Raw genomic sequence first — 17,020 nt, 5'->3', positions numbered from 1 at the left:
AACTGGAGAGACAGCAGAAGTAGAATTTTTTTTTTTTTTTTTTGTTACAGGTTTTAGTAAATTGATATTTTACCACCAGTATCTTGGACTGGCGACCTCTAAGCAAAGTTCATATTTGGAATAGGCAACACTCATTATTAGCCTATTTTTAAAGATAGAATTGAATGTTTGTTCCTAACAGGAATTTATTTTAAAAAATGTTTCCCTTACACTGTTGGTTTTCATTGGCTTTCTTCTGAAAATAAAACTTTTTTTTTTTTTTTTTTTTTTTAGCAGTCACTACAGACAGCACCTTCTGGGGTGGGTGAACAGGCCCATACTAACAGCACTGCTTTATTCTCTCAAGTTTCAGCGCTGGCTAGAGAGGCCTACGTATTTTAAACCTGAGCTACATTCCTCACAGGCCTGGGTGCCAACTGACAGGAAAGTATGGCAATCATTTTGTTTGAGCTATCACACTGGCAGATTCTGAGGGCTGAAACCTTAGAGACTGGTGTTCCAGTGGCCTGGCTTGTAGGCTCTGAGTGAGCCAACAGTGTGTCAGAACTTTTCTGCCCAAATGGTCAGAACTTATACCTCTACAATCTGAGGTGGTCTTGCATGACACAGTTTCTAAGGCAATCACCATTCCAGGCTACAATCCCTAAACTTGCAAACTGAACAGGGAGTCCAGCATTCCATGGCTCTATACCCAGCCTAACCGACCCCCACTAAACTCACAGCTCCCTTGAGGGATAGGGGTGTAGAGCCAGCCAGCCACACCTGTGGGTTCTGCATCCATGGATTCAACCAACTGGGAACTGAAAATATATTTTAAAACACTAAGTCTGTACCGAGCATGTATAAATGTTTTTGCTCGTCATCATTCCCTAAACAATATGGCATAACAATTAATTATACAGCATTTATGCTATATTAGGTATTATTAGTAATCGAGAGGTGATTCAAAGTATACAGGAAGGTGTGTATAGCTTATGTGAAAATACTATGCCATTTTATGTAAGGGACTTGAGCGTCTATGGATTTTGGTATCCAAGGCAAGTACCAGATCAGTCTTCCATAGATGCTGAGGTCTGATGTACCTTGTTTTTAACCTCCCAGCTCCCCATCAAATCAGAAAGCCTGGTCTACAGCAGGTGCTCAGTAAACACTGCACTCTCACCTAATAGCTACTCTCAGTCTCACCTGTATTAAAACTTGTCCTCTAAACTTTACCAGAGGACACTCTTATTCACTGTCAAACCCTTTCTAATTTTCAAAATAGGCTCTGACTTCTCCAGCCCTTAGTTGTAGTCTGAGCTACTTCAGATTTTGCAGCTTATGAACAGCTGAAGACATACATTCTCACATTATTTCTAATTAGTACATATGTGTTTGTCTAGCTCCTTTGGAGAACAGTTTGTTGATGCAGGCCCTGAATACCCTGTGAACTTGCTCTCTGTCCTCCTCCAAGTATATGGGTACTCAATAAGTATCTGTCAACTGAGATTACTTAAACCAAATTGACATAAGTAACCTTTGACTCAGGTTTCGAGATAACATATGTCCCAAGACCTTCAGAATTCCTACAGTTAAAAGTCTCTTGATCTTAAGGATAAAAGATCATTTGCCCCAAACTTCCCATTCCTTACATTGCCATCTACTTGTGTAACCCAGAGTCTTAAAAGGAAGAAAAAGATTCCCTTTATATTTTAGAAACTGGTTTCCCATTCCTTAATATTAAATGGCTCTCATTTTCCTCTTGGCTCTGTCAAAGAAATTTGATGTGGCAAAGGTTAACACTGAGATACTTAATACCTATGTGTAAATTGAATTTCTATTCATTAGATGACCTAGTTGTTGGGACTAGCATATTTGTCACACTAATAGGCAGGTGGGCCAAAAACTTCTCCCAGAGAATCCGATCCACCTCACACTTCATCCACACTGGGCAGCCTGACAGGCCACTGACTTCTTAAGAAGTACCCGTGAGGCCTGTATTACTGCAAGACTTGGGGTGAAGGCCAGAACTAGCCTAGAGAAACAGGTTGTTTGTCCTCAGCCACTTGGGGCATGCAGGACTCCAGGGTGGTCCCAGGACTGATGGGATGCTTACTGTATTTGAGGGCAGCCCAAAGTATTTGTTTCGCTGTGGTGCAAATAATTTTGACATCAAACTGCAACAAGTTCTCTCCCATTCTGATTTCAGAGAATACAGGGAGAATTATTATTATTAATATCCTTCTGTAGAGTCCAATTTAATTGCAAGCAGGGCTCTTTTCATTTTGTAGCAGATAATGCTCCAAAAATATCTCCATTGTTCCCCTCTCAAAAAAAAAAAAAAAAAAAAAAAAAAAAAAAAACTTCCAAAAACAAGCCAAATTCCTTTTATGAAGACTCCACACTCTTGTACAGGTTAAGGATTTTGCTGTTCCCTACTTGGAGAGGGAAGTAAATTATACAGCAACATCCCTTTAAGACAATAAGATGTGCATCAAAAAATTGATTTTATACCTGGCCAAATGTGATCAGTCTTGCTGCACAGAAAACCCCAGGATGGTATATATTCTGCATACCCACACTTGCTTAACGGGACAGAGCAAGTAGATGGAAGCAACTGGAAAGAAATGCACAGAGGCACATAGCTGCAGCCTGACTGTAGGATTTCGTAATGAGGTCATTTACTTTGGGACTGACTGTGGCTGTGAGGTGGTGCCAATACTGTTGGCTAATCGTGTTCAGAGTACAAGCTGGAAGAAAAACAAAGCTGGTCATCAGACTTCTCCCCCTTGGATGATGCAATAGGAATATAGGAGACCAAGGGTTAGCCATGGAAAGGATGGGGTACCATAAAGAGGAAAACGTACTGCACAGAGAGAAAGAGATCCACTTCATGCCAAGTTCAGCCAGGAAGACGGAAGCACAACACATCCAGCAGACTGACCTTCTGGAGAAGAAGGCACATCTGGTGCAATTTTTGTAACCCACAATGACTAGAAGGAAGGCAAGACACAGATTTGTCTCAACTCCATTCCTCCTTCTCTGGACCTGGGATTTCAGCAACCTTATTGCACTGGGCCTAGACCATTCCTAGGGCCACCCAACTTGGCCATAGCCCAGGTCTTTGTCTTTACAGTCTTTCTTTGCAGAGGGACCATTCTTAAGCTCAAAGGTAACCACACCATCTGCCCTGTGAAACACCCTGCCTTGGCTCCCTGTCTCTACTAGGATGACATAAAATTTCCTTGGCCTATAAGGAAGCTCTCTAGCCACATGGCCTCACCCGCATTTCCAGTGTCAGCTATTCCCACTTCCTCCACCCAAACCCAGGGCTCCAAGACAAAAAAAATCACCATGGAGCAAACATCAATGACATCAATTTCCTTCATATAAATCCCAAAGGGGAAATAAACTCCTTTACAGATGGAAAACTGTGAAAGCAATGGTGAGCTCCACTTCTATACCTTATGATAAAAACTAGATTTTAATAGAATGATTAAGCCCAATGTAGTGTCTATAAAAAAAAAATGAAAAGAGAAACTGTTGATTTAATACACACAGGATCAAGTGTACCAGTAGTCTTGGCACCCCTGTCCATTTTCTCAATAAAGACAATTTGTGGGACAACAACTGAACAAATCTACTTGTTGGATTTTTCTCATGTGGGAATAGCCTACATTGAACAAATAAATACATGTTTCGAATCACCAGTGTGAAAATCTGTTATTTAGAAATCGGTGGCGTTCCTTGAAAGATACACTATCTTATCTACTGCAAAATGTCCTTCAAATGCTTTGAAATTAGCGCAACCCATACAGTGGAACAAGAAAATTAAAGCTCAAAGCAGTTCACTTTATCACTTAAATTGAATTCACAACACATTAGAAAGTAGAAAAACCTAACTAATTATGGGTATCCCAGTCCCTACCCATCAGAAAATTAGTCTTCCAACATAAAAATAAAAACTCCATATGGCCTAATGATACATTTCTATATCTCATCAGACAAAACAAACACCTAGATGATGCCCCTTAATTTTATGACAAAGGAATGTCTAGCCCTGATTTGGGCTCAAATGTATATTAACTTTTATGGTAATTACAGGTACCAAACAGGCTGTAACTTCAGCTTATCTTACCAAAGTTGACTTAGTGGCTTACATACACTGTAAAGGTAATAATAATTAGCTAAAATTCTCTCTCTCACAAAGAGTTGCTCAGAGATGACATACTTGTCCTGAAGCTAAACTTGCCAATTCTGGCTTAGTTGTAGCCCAAAGGAACACATACTTTTAAGAGTCTGACTGGACTTTTACAGATATCAAGATCATCTATTTATTTCCAAACTGGCCCTGTGATGACAAAGTAGCTTAAAATCACCCGATCCAGTTGGTGGTCATAGGGGAGCCCAAAGCTCTTAACATCTTATTCTGGGCTTCTTTTGCTGTACCCACAATTGTTCCACAATACAAATAACATCAGACCATTCAGTCTCAGGTTCAAAAGGATTAGTTGTAGCTAACTGTTAAGTGTTTATTATGTGCTGGGCATTTGTGCTAAGTGTTTTATAAGCGTTGGCTCATCTAATCCTCTCAACAATCTCCAAGGCAGACCAAGGAGCTGAGCCTGCCTGAAGTCATACAGCTCAGAGCGCAGAGGTGACTTCAGAGTGTGTGTCACTGAGAGTGTTAACGTGCTGTGTTTACCTCCAGCCTCCTTTTCTCATGATTCACACATAATCATAATAAAGGACCCGAGAAGAACTGCAGTAATACACTATGTTGTAATACACATTGAACTCTGCTCAATGCGGCAGCATTTTCAAGTCTTGACTGTGGAAATTTTCTGAACATGTATTTAACATCTTTCAGAACTAGCATTCTTGGCATCACTGATGGGGAAAAAAAAGTCTCAATTTCGGGCTCGATAGCCTCTTCTCTGCCTAACATCCTGCAAATTCTCTACACAGACGATGCCTAGAGCCATGGGCATGGATTGCAGTTAGTTAATTTTTAGTAACACCTTCATCTGGAACAAACAGATACCCCTTCCAAGTCGCAAATGTAACAGAAGGAAAGAACTCTATGTTTATTATTAGAAAAAGATACCCCCCTGAATACGTTAGATATGGCTGAAGTACAAACCATAGTGTTGTATTTACAAGCATTTTTCAAGGGTTTGTATGTATATTCAAATCATCCATGGGGCAGAGGGGCAGAGGGGCAGAGGGGCAGAGTGAAAGGTGAGGTCATATGTGAAAAAAAAAAAAATTCTTAAATCCCCTTTAAAGAAACTCATAGTAAAAGTCTTTAGTTCAGAACTGCTTCCAATAGCTTTAATAGTCCTTAATTAATTATACAGAAAGCTAATAAAATCTCTTTAAGAAACTCTTCAAAATACCTTGCACAAAGTGGGGAATGACTTTAAAATATTTACTCATGCATATTAGGAAAATAAACTCAATTCGCAATATGAAGATAGAATCCTGTTTGGGTGTGACGTGAGACCCAAGGATGAATTAACTGGTCATGAAAATGTCACATTATAGGCAATCTGGAAAAAAAAAATCCTCCTAGTTCCATAAAGCTTTTGAACAAACCAAAGCCTGGGAGAATTTCTAACTGCATTTATTTATAGTCCTTCAAGTCTGAACTATTCATTTGGAACTTACCACTGATGCTGAATTTTCCTGTTGGAAGCCTCACACAGAGAGGGAGTCTTATCTCACCCCTTAGAATAAGTGCTCCTTAAAGAAGTCCAAGCAGCAGGGCCAGCTCAGATGTCTTCTCCATCCTCTCCACTGCCTTATCAACATGGTCCAGGGACCAGTATGTGGAAAAGGATCAGCAGACAGCAGGTCAGATTTTTTTGAAGGGCTGATGTTGAATAGATCAGCATTCTCTTACCTGGTCTCTCTACAAAAGGGCCAGCTAGAATCCAGCCTTGCACTGTGGGAAGCATGGCCAGGGAAGGTAAGTGTGACCTTGGAAGAAACTTCCAACTCATTAAAAAGGCCTCTGACAACCCTGGTCTTGGGAGAACATGGAAATGGCTGGAAAGTGTTGCAAGAAGTAACACGGAGTTAGTGTACAGTATCAACTGTGGATATTTTCGTCTTAAAAAGATTTGGTTTAAAGTAGTTAGATTTCCCAAGCCGGCAAAGTTCAGATAAAAATCTTTCTTTAATAAAATGCTCCTTGCAATAATCAGCACATTAACCCCCCTCAATACCACCCCTCAAAAAATCTTGCTAGACGATTATGTGGCTCATCTAAAAATGATTTGAAATAATCAATATCATTTGCAGAAAAGTTGCCTTGCTGTATGTGTGCTGCTAAATCTGGTGCTACAGGCTAAACTATTTTTCTTCCTACGACATTTATTGATTCTACAGAACAGTACCTGGCTCAATAAATGAGTTGTTGATTATATTCAAAATAGCATCTCAGATTTGGTGATCCACAAAGATCTTGTATGCTTATTTAAATAAAAGATGGACCCTTCCCCTGACCCCAAGTACGACGACACATAAAACAGAGTAGGATGCCTATCCCCCAGTTTCACTTCTTAATCTAGAATGTGGTAACAATAAACAATCCTGATCACACACATTCTCTGAGAATATGCTCATCTGCCAACAGTCATATCATTCTACAAACCTTGTGATCCAAATCCCTCCGTTTTTACAAGCCACCATCTCATGATAAAGAGCCCTTAACCAAAGAAACCGAGCGGAAAGAATCTAAACTGTGCCCAAATTCTTGACATATCTCATACTTGGGAACCTAGAATAATTAAAGACAACTAATTAAAAGCAAAACATCCCAAGTGGAGAGAATTTTCACTTGATGCCCCTTTGTAAGGTCTAGATTTCAAAAACACTGCCTTACAAAATTCAATTAATACTTAAAAAAAGAGAGAAAAGAAAACCTTCTTGAAATTAATTGGTTTATTGCTCCTACTAAACAAACAAAAAAAGGTCCTTAAGCAAAAGGTGACCAGGGGGGAAAAACAAAAACATAAGCAGAACACATGGACAATTCGTACCTCTGCTTGTGGTCATGGGTTCAGATTCCTGATCCAGAGAGAGAAAGGAAGTAACCTTTGGGTTGCATTAAATTTGCTGGCAACAAAGACAGGGATCTAGGAGGCGGTGTATATTAGAACAACGCCTGAGACTTTGAGTGGGATCACACTGAAATATGCATGACACACAAAAGGAAAATGTTCATTACTTACAGATGTGCACCGCACGGTGCTTTCTTCCTTTTTTGGAATATCAAACAGAGGAAGCAAGAGTTTGCAGTTATGTTATTATAAGCATTGTTGCCTCTCCCCCTCCCAAGTTAGAGTATTGCTGCATTTCTTTTGCTATCCATACGACCACAGTTTAGACTAAAGTAAAAATAGAAGCCATGTGAGCCCAACCTGAAAAGTTCCAAGTGCTGAAGAGGGTTGGGATTAATAAATTCTAACTCAAGTAATGAGATGCTGTTTCTTGGTGGAGTTTGGCAGGAGAACGGGGGAAAAATATATTTGGAATTTATTTCTTATTCAGAAGTGTTTTGTAAAAACTACCATCAGAGAACAGACTCCAAGTCAAGCACAAGAAGCCACCAGGCTCTGGTTTAGATTTCATAATTCACTCTAAGAGTTTTCAACTGCTACAATTCTAGGCTCTACATATATTCTCCACCCTACTGGAGGGTTGACATAAGGCCACAGAAAGCCTTATGGGATAGGAAAATGGGAACGACCTTGATTCCTGGGGCAGACCACACCTTTCCAGACTGCGACCAATGCTGGGGAAGAAGTGGGGTTCTGGGGCTTGCAGCCAACTGAGCTGTTCCAGAGTTGAGCTAGAACTGAGTCTGAACAGGAACACATGACACTCTTCTACTGGCCTGTAGGGAGATACCTGGACTATTTTAGAAAGATGCCAACTTACAGAAAGGGCACAGACCCTTTGGAAATCACCCCAGCAATGTGTTTTAAGCAGCTATGAAAATGTTTACACCACTGGAGCAGATATGTCCTCTTTCAGGAATTATCCTAAGTAAATATTTTGAAAAGAAGAAAAGCCAGAGTGTTTACTATGATATGGCAGCAAAAACCCCTGAGATAACCCAAATACCAACTGTGGGGGTGATACATTATTATTCATGACACATTAATTTTCTCAGCATAGCCACTAAAAATCATATACCATAGAGTAATAAGGAAAAATTTTATGATCACATTATATTTAAGAAGCACATTGTAAAAATATTTTCTAATATCACAATTAAATTAAAATTTCACATACATCTGGCCAAGCATTGAAAGGGGAATGAAGAAAGGTAAGTGGTTAGGGTGGTGGGTTTGTGGTGATTTCTCTAATTGGTATTACTGTTACATTTTTGCTATATAGACATACTTCACACACACACACACACACACACACACACTGAATGTACATAACAAATGAGTCTCACAAATGACCAGGGAGTAGCTTCTAGATGTTGACAATACAAATGAACTTCTGAAAATGAATTGATTACTTATTTAACAGTTATTGTGTTCAAACACATACATGTGCATATACATGATTTATACACAACTATTTATATATATTAATATATAAGAAAGCATCATAGGAATATATAAATATCTAGGTAATAAATTAAAAAAAAAAAAACAAAAAAACTTTGCACTTCAGAAAACTTCCACAGAATCACAGAATGGTACTTGGGCCTCTCTGAACTGTTTCAGCTAAGGTTACAAAGGCAAAAGGTCTAATAAAATGGGTATTTGATCACAAGATTTCAAGCTCTAAAACTTCCTGATCTAATTATCCATCTCACTGAGCCACTCCTTGCTCCTAGGTTACTTCCAGCAGAGGAAACCACTCCATCGAGGTAAGGCTGCTCAGTTTCAAGAACAAGTTTCCTACCAGCTTGACCTCAGTCAGCAGAGGCCACTGCCAGCCCAGAGCGCTGTATCCTGACAAACACCTGCAGGGCCGACTTGCAGTGTGTCCTAGGATGCTCTACACTGTTTCTGACTTTTAGCATCTGTTCTATTGCACAGACTACCTACTTGCAGTGGGTGCCACTCCTGCTGATTCCAAGAAAGCCCTTGAGTTGACTCTGACTACAGATCTAGGAGGACTGTTCAAATGAACAAGATGATATTTGCATTTGGTTCCTCATTACTAGAAGACTGAAAGTATGTTCACACTTCAAAAAAAAAAAAAAAAAGAAAGAAAAACTAAATGAATTTAAAACCTAAACAAAGGCAACAGAAAAGATAAATCCAAAAGTGATGGACTCTGATTTCAAAGCTAGAGTTAAAAAAATAGTTCCGAATGGTGGCAGTTAATACCTAGTGCCAAGTCACCGCGGCAGCTGCCCTGTGTGCCCAAAGGATTATTCGCATTCCTGATAATCTACTGGAAAAACACCCTGTTTTCTACCCAAGATTCATAGCCAACCCCTATATTTCTTCTTGTTTATACAGGAACTGTTCGTGACCAAACTTTTTAACTAAGTAAAATAAACGAGGGCCCAGATGTTTTTAAAGAAATGGTTTTCTTGATAGAGTAACCAGGAAGAAATTTAAAGCTATTAGAGTCTATTATGAAATCCATCACAGCCCTGCACGAAATTCCCCAGGAAATGGAAGTCTACCCAAGATGCACCATGATGTTTCAGGCAGGAGCCTGAGCTCCCAGCCAGATGAACCCCCTTCAAGTGCAAGGTATCTATAGCAACATGGGCTGGGTCATCTCAAAGCAAACACATTTTAGAAAGTGATCCTGAGCCTAGGGTTGTGGCTCAGCAATAAAGCACTTGCCTAGCATGTGCGAGGCACTGGGTTCGTTCCTTAGCACCACATAAAAATTAATTAATTAATTAAAGATATTGTGCCCAACTATAACTAAAAATAAATAAACAAATAAATAAATAAGAAAGTGATCCTGTAGGTGTAACAAATTGTTATATGTGAGTATTTTATCTGAAAATAACATTCATGGTCTTGTCAAAGAGGTAGACAGGAAACTGTGGACAGTGATTTTTTTTTTAAACTGTGGACAGTAAATTTTTTTATATAAACAATGAACACTATCATCTGTGTAAACTGATACATGGAAAAGCCTTAAAAAATTCAAAATGTAACCTAAATCATTCCAGGGCCACCCTGTATCTTTGTTCTCCATTAGAATCTATGTATGAATCATAGATTCTCATCCATAAGATATAAAGGTTGTGGAAGATGAAGGGAAAAGGAATTGCAAGATGATAAGATAATATGCTCAATCAAAAAAAAATATTATTTAAGAAGCACTTTGGAGAAAGTGTTAGAAGAAAAAGCAAATTTCATTGTTTGACCCCGAAGAAAGCTGACTTAAAGGTAATGCACTAGTGATAATTAAAAGTCTCAGTTGGAACCCATATTCATAAGCACCATTTCATAACAAAGAAATTTTAGAAATTTCTAAAAATAATGAGAGATTAAAAAAACAAATAAAAGCAAACCAATGTAAGTCAAAAAGCAGATCATCCCTAGGAATATTTTTTCCCCAAGTAAGTCTGTAAGTCCAGTAACAAAAGAAGTTTATGAGCTGATTCCACCAGTTTTGTACCGAGCCACGCCAAAGGTCTCTGCAGGTATTTAGCACTTGGCACTGAATAACACTAATGATGCATAACTCAACAATATTCTCTAAAAACTCCCATCTTCCAGGATATTCAGTCTTCCTTAAAAGGCTCCCCCTTTCTACAAATGCCTTTGGCAAACTCACCAATGGCCAGGTCTGCGTTTTGGAATGAAGGCCATCTGGTCTACCTGTTACATCTTAATTTCCCGGAGAGCACAGAGAATTACTGAGGATTAAGCTCTCGGAGTCCAGTCCACATTAATGGTCTCTGCCACATGCCTTGTGAGAACGGGTCTAGTTTCTAAAAGATTTAACTGCTGCAGACACACTTGACTCCACAATGCCTCTGCTCAGAGTGGACTTTATTAATCGGTACAGATCAGCATGCAGCCTGGGACTAAGGAGGTCAGCCGTGTTCACGTGTAAGATGTCAAATGAAGACATGTCCATTCCCCATTGGGTTCGAGGCAACAGCTGAGGACATGGAGACTGGGAGCAATCTGTTGCTATTATTATCCCTAACTATGACTGGACTTACCTGGCTCTGGCCAGTGCTGGGGAACAAAGACATCTGTCTGATTCTCCCTTCCTGCAGCTTAACCTTTGGGGCCACATATAGAAAAAATGACTTGCTTCTGGCCCCTCCTGCTTTGGAGGCTGAAGAGCGAAGCTGAATGACTGCAGCTGTCAGGGTAACCTCTCTGGCACGCACGTCAGTAACTCCTCACCTAACCGCCTCTCCCCTGCCTCGCTGCCCTGGCCCACCGGTGATGGCCACAATCCCCTCCAGTGGTCACATTGCAGGGCAGCCCCCATGGAAACGCATTTGGAACTGCTCAAGCTCATACCAAAGAACGATGTTTTTAATACAGATTGTTCTTTTTAAATCCTTTACAAAAGCAGCTGTAATCAATCGTGCTGGGGGGCTCTGTAAAAAGCCTCCATTTGGAAAGCTCTAATATTGATTCTTTCCCCTTTCACAGCTTTTAAGAAAACAATCCCATGCTAAGAAACTGTAATCAATTTTCCTGGACTTGGCTAACATGAAACAATATCTAAATTAAAATGCGTTTTTTAGAATTACATAAAAACCATAGCGGACATAAGAAAGCCATCCGTTATCCCACTTTTCAAATTCAAGGGACAAAATGTTTGTTTTTTGTTTTTAAAGTCACTTCAGCATATTCAATAATTATTAAATACTGATTAAACCTCAGCAACTCTTGTAAGAGTTGTTGAGCAGGTGACACTGGCTTAGAGAGTGACAGGAAATCTGTCTTCATTTGAGATCTGGCATTTCCAATTCTTAATTTGCAAGATAATATACTATGTTTTCTGTGCCTATTCTTAGAGAAAAACTATTAATTCTAAGCCTGTGTTTATAGACATTTATGACTCCAAGTGGTCACATCCTGACTGAACTCCAAATACCAGAATATGCAAAGTCTTTTCACAGGAATTATGGTAGATATATTATTCTGTCAGGCTTGCCTTTTCACACTAGGCCTCTTAGAAACCAAAGCATTTCAAAAGGCAAAAAGTCAATATTTAAAGCTACAATGTGCAGACAGAGCAATTTGGCATTTTCATTTAAAAATCATATTAAAAACCCTCAACAATGTCAACAGCCAATTTCCAGATTAGACTCCACTGCGAAGCCCAATTTAATGTAATGTTTGTTATCGGTATTTCTGTTTAGAAAAAAAAATATGGAAGACTTTATTAAAATGCCATACATTAAATGAACAAGGAACTGAAACCTAAGTTAACTGACAGCCCGTAATACTTTCTGTCAGTGTGGTACGCACCACGTGAGCAAAATCATATCTGACCAAATCCAAAGAGTTGGCAAGAGGGAAAAAAAAAAAAATAAGAAAGAAAACTGCTATTTGCTTTGCTCCCAAATAATAGTCATTTCAATTTCAAAGGAATGAGCTACAATTCCTGTGGCAAATATCTGATATTCATTCAGGTCTTACATTCCTGGTATGCAACAACCACAGGAGTTTAGTGAAGGATGGGTGTACAATTTGTAAAATTTTTAGTTGGGAAGTTTAACTCTCTCTCTACACCTTCCTCATCCCCTCAAATTAGAGAAAGCCTTTTTTTTTTTTTTTTTTTTTTTTAAACCAAACTAAATTAGCAAGAGCTCAAGAGTTCTGTAAAACTCCTTAACACTAGCTGATCAAGGGCCTAACTGTTGTCAAGCCATACCTCCTGGGGCTGTCACACAGGGGGAATTTCACAGCTTCACTGGCCCGGGCAGCCTTTTTATCCCCAGCAAGTCATTTTAAGCAACATTTTTTTTCCAGCAAACAAATCTCTGGGCTTCATCTCTTCTATTGTAAAATTGTTGCGGCACAAAAGAGCTAAAGCATTAAAGAGAAACCAGAATCAGCCTGGTCAACTAATTTCAATCCTATCCCTCTATTGGAATGCTTTTATGTGAATCAGGGCTGTCCAGTAAGATTTTCTGCAGTGAAGGTTATGTTCTATATCTGTGTTATCCAAAATGGTAGCCACCATCCACAGATGGCTACAGAGAGGCTGAAATGTAGATCTTTCATTTTGTTTACTTTTAATCAATTTATATTCAAATAGTCACAGGTGACTAGTGGCTACTGTTACTAAACACAATGCATTTCTAGAGAGATTTCTTAAACTGCAGTTCAAAGCCAGAGCACATCAAAGCCATCTACTCCTGCTGGGCTAAGCCTCTCCTGGTTAAGATACTCTCTGCTTAAATAACTACACATTAGCAGAAGTCAGTGCCTAACAACCTAATTGCCTTCTTCATCTCAACTTCCCCTTGGCACTATATACCTGGAAGAAAAATGAAGGAGTCTATGGAACTAGGTCATTTAGTGGCTATTTATTCAACAATTGATATATGCTGAAATGTTCCACTCTGTGTTTAAAAATAAAAGTAACTTTTGTGACTGACAAAATGTGGTACAGAGAATGGAATATTATTCAGTGATAAGAAGAAAGGAGTAGGAAACCACTAAGAGACAGAGAAAGAAAGGCGGTCTCTTGCTAAGCCAAAGAAGCCAATCTGAACAGGAGACTCTGATTCCTAGTTTAGGGCATTTTGGAAAAGGCAAACTCATCAAGACATGGAAGAGATCTGTAATTGCTGATGGTTTAAGAAAAAAAGAGTGAGGCATAAATAAAGTGAAGTATGGAGGATTTTAGATCACTGAAATTATTCTGTATGATATTATCATGATGGACACACAGCATTATGAATTTGTTAAAACCACAGACCTGTACAATGCAAAGCGTGAACCTTAAATTACAGACTGTAGCCTATAATATATTAATATTGGTTCATCAACTGCAACAAATGTACCACTCTAATGTATGATGTATTTATATCCAGTAACCAGGGAAGGAGGGCGGGGGGGTGTTCTACAGAACATTTTATATCACCTGCTCAATTATTCTGTCAATATAAAACTACACAAGGGTTCTATTAATTATCACAAAACCAAATCCCTGGAGAACTCCTTAGGCCTACCTCCTTCTACCTTAAGATATGGTCCCTTCGATCATAACAATAGGTTTTTGGCAAATTAGCACAGAGGAGATGGTTCCTGGTTGCTAACAGGGTGTGTACCCAGCTGCCTCACCTTGGTGGCACTATACACAAGTAGCATCAGCAAGTATGTGACACATTTCCAGAAGTTATTAAGTGCCCCATTCACAGTTGTGATGGGCGATATGCATCCATTCTCATTCATTCATTCATTCTTGCTGACCCTGCTACATCCAACGGAAGAACATCACAGACAGGAAAGCACAGTCTGCTCTAGGAAAATGGTTCACTTGTCTATGTCTTAAACAATGGGTTGTACCACCGTCTCCTCCACTTAGCCATCACAATCTTTCATGCATTTCTAAACTGCAGGGAATAAAAGCTCTATTAGATCCCATTTAAGAAAATAGCAAAAGCTGGGGAAAAAAAATGTTCATGGGAGAACTGGGAAATCCGAACATGGGCCGGATATTAGGAAATATTATGGAATTACTAACTATATAAGGTGAGACTGTACTTGTCCTTAATTATAGAGAATGAATGCTAAAGTCTTCAGGAGTGAAGTACCCTCATGATCACGTTAACTTTTTTTTTTTTTTTTTTTTTTTTCCAACAGGGTCTTGCTCTGCTCCCCAAGTTGACCTTGGGCTTGTAATCCTTCTATCTCAGTCTCCCTAGTAGCTTGGATGACCGGTGTACACTGCTGCACTCAGCTCAACATTAATGGCACAACTAACAACAACAACAAATTAGCAAGAGCTATGAGTTCTGCAAAACTCTGAGAAAATTAAGAGAATTAAGGAAATACGATAATATTCTACTGATAATTGAATTTAGGTGCAGGATACATTCCTACTTGAGAATTCATCATTAAAAAGTTGGGGTGGGAACGAATTCCAATTAAAAATAATTCAGGCGACACAAAGCTGATCATAAGTCTGATGGGACCAGAAAGCACCACGACCATACCAGGCAGAAGAGCAAGCAGAATTTGCAAAATTGTTGTGGCACCAAAGAGCTACAGCACTGAAGAGAAACCAGAGGAGTAAGGTGAACTTCACTGAAATCAATGCTAGCTTGTGTTTCATTAGGCCGCAACAAATGGGGTCCACAGAAGACTGCATGGCGTGTGTGAGGGGCGATCAGGTAATGGTGTAGAATAAAAGTGGCTATGAACTTGATCAACCACTGCACTAAAGGGAAGGGTTTCTCTGAAGACAGAAAGGAGGACACTATGGTCTGGAAGTGTGCTCATGTGCTACAGGCTTGGTCCCCAGTATGGTGACATGATGTAAGAGGTGATGGAACCTTTAAGGAATGAGGCTTAATCCCGAAGATGATCCTTAGTTACTAGGGGAGCTGGCCTCTGAAGGGTTTAAGGAAGCTCTTGTGGAACTCCTGGGCTCTTGAGTAGAACAAGCACAATCCATGAATTGCTCTCCAGCTTCCTGTTTGGCAATACTATCCCCTTACACACCTTTCCCACATCATACACATTCTATCACCTCCATGAAGTCCTCACCAGAGACAAAATGGTATTGGCATCAAGCCTGTGAACCTCCATTAACTGAATTCAAGAAAACTTTTTTATTTATAAAATCAGCCTGCCTCAGGTATTTAATTATAATAACAGAACAGACTAACACAGGGTAACAACCACCTTTAAAAAGTGAGAAAATAAATTAAATCAAGGTAAGGTACTTCTTTATCAGAAATACACGTGGAACAAACACTCTGGGACTTTTTTTAATGAACAAACATGAATCTGACATACAGAATAAGAACAATTTGTACATATATGGCGTATAAATGAAATTCATACATGTGTTCAAAGACTGAAGAAAGGAAATTGGAGGTAAAAATTACAGACTGAGCGGCTTAGATATTAACCCCAGGAAAAGAAAACTGCCTCCTTGAACAAGTGAGTAAGGGGAAGTTATGAAGTAGTTGTGTCAAAAGAACAGAATTCAAGCTGGGGGTATAGCTCCGTGCTCAGTGATTGAGTGTGTGCTTAGCGTGCCTGAAGCCCTGGCTCCAACTGCCAATAGAAAAAAGGAAGAGAGAATAATGAAATTCAGAACTTCACTCCTACCTCCACCCTCACCAACCACTCAATTTAATTAAGTAAGAAACTGATGATAGCATCAATATCTAAATTATTCAAGTATTATACATTACCATATTAAAAGGATGATTTGAAAATTCAATCTGTACACTTAGGATTTATTTTTCTGCTGTTATACTTCAATAAAAAGTCAACTCAAATAGACAAATATAAAGAAAGTAACCTCAGTCTTAGAAAACAAAACCCTTTTCCCTGGTCAGAAAGCATTCTCCTTTGATACAGGCATGCAATTACAGACATTTACCACACATAAACAGGTGGATCCGATGCTTCTTTTTCAAGCACACCTGTATATTTAAGCAAAGAAATGTCCATAGCCACTCAGGAAATATTTGGAAAGCTTTGCACCTTATGGCAGGCAAAGCAAATCCCCAGGGTTTCCATAAAGGAGAAAGGCTTAGATTTCTAGTTGTTTAGCATGTGCATGTGATGCAATATAATTTCCATAGTTATTGGGTTTCCCAAGAATCACCACCACACAATAAGGAGGGAGGTGTTCAGTGTCTCTCTCACAGAACAGTGACACTAGACTAGAGCCTCGAAACGTTTGGTAGACAGCTGTCAGATGATAGGTGAGATTCTATCACAAGAGAATAAGGTCCTACAGACTGGACAGTCAACAGGCCTCGCCTGGTGACCTTTCAGCCAGTGGAGATTTTGCACCTAGGAACCATAGAGAGTCCACTTGTATCTGGCTGTTGCTTGTGGGGGAGGGCAGCTGCTTTTGCAGGACATCTTTA

At 39.3% G+C, this 17,020-nt stretch overlaps 1 protein-coding gene across 1 annotated transcript in view; it reads right to left on the bottom strand.

Annotated features, from left to right (window-relative positions):
* Sdc2 (syndecan 2) overlaps positions 1 to 17,020 on the bottom strand; it is a 104,577-nt gene that overhangs the window by 17,404 nt on the left and 70,153 nt on the right. The window lies entirely within an intron of this gene.

This window comes from Callospermophilus lateralis, chromosome 16 (assembly GCF_048772815.1).
Source record: "Callospermophilus lateralis isolate mCalLat2 chromosome 16, mCalLat2.hap1, whole genome shotgun sequence".
NCBI lineage: Eukaryota > Metazoa > Chordata > Mammalia > Rodentia > Sciuridae > Callospermophilus > Callospermophilus lateralis.
Note: the sequence above shows the minus strand (reverse complement) of the source record. Positions and strands in the feature narration are given on the sequence as shown.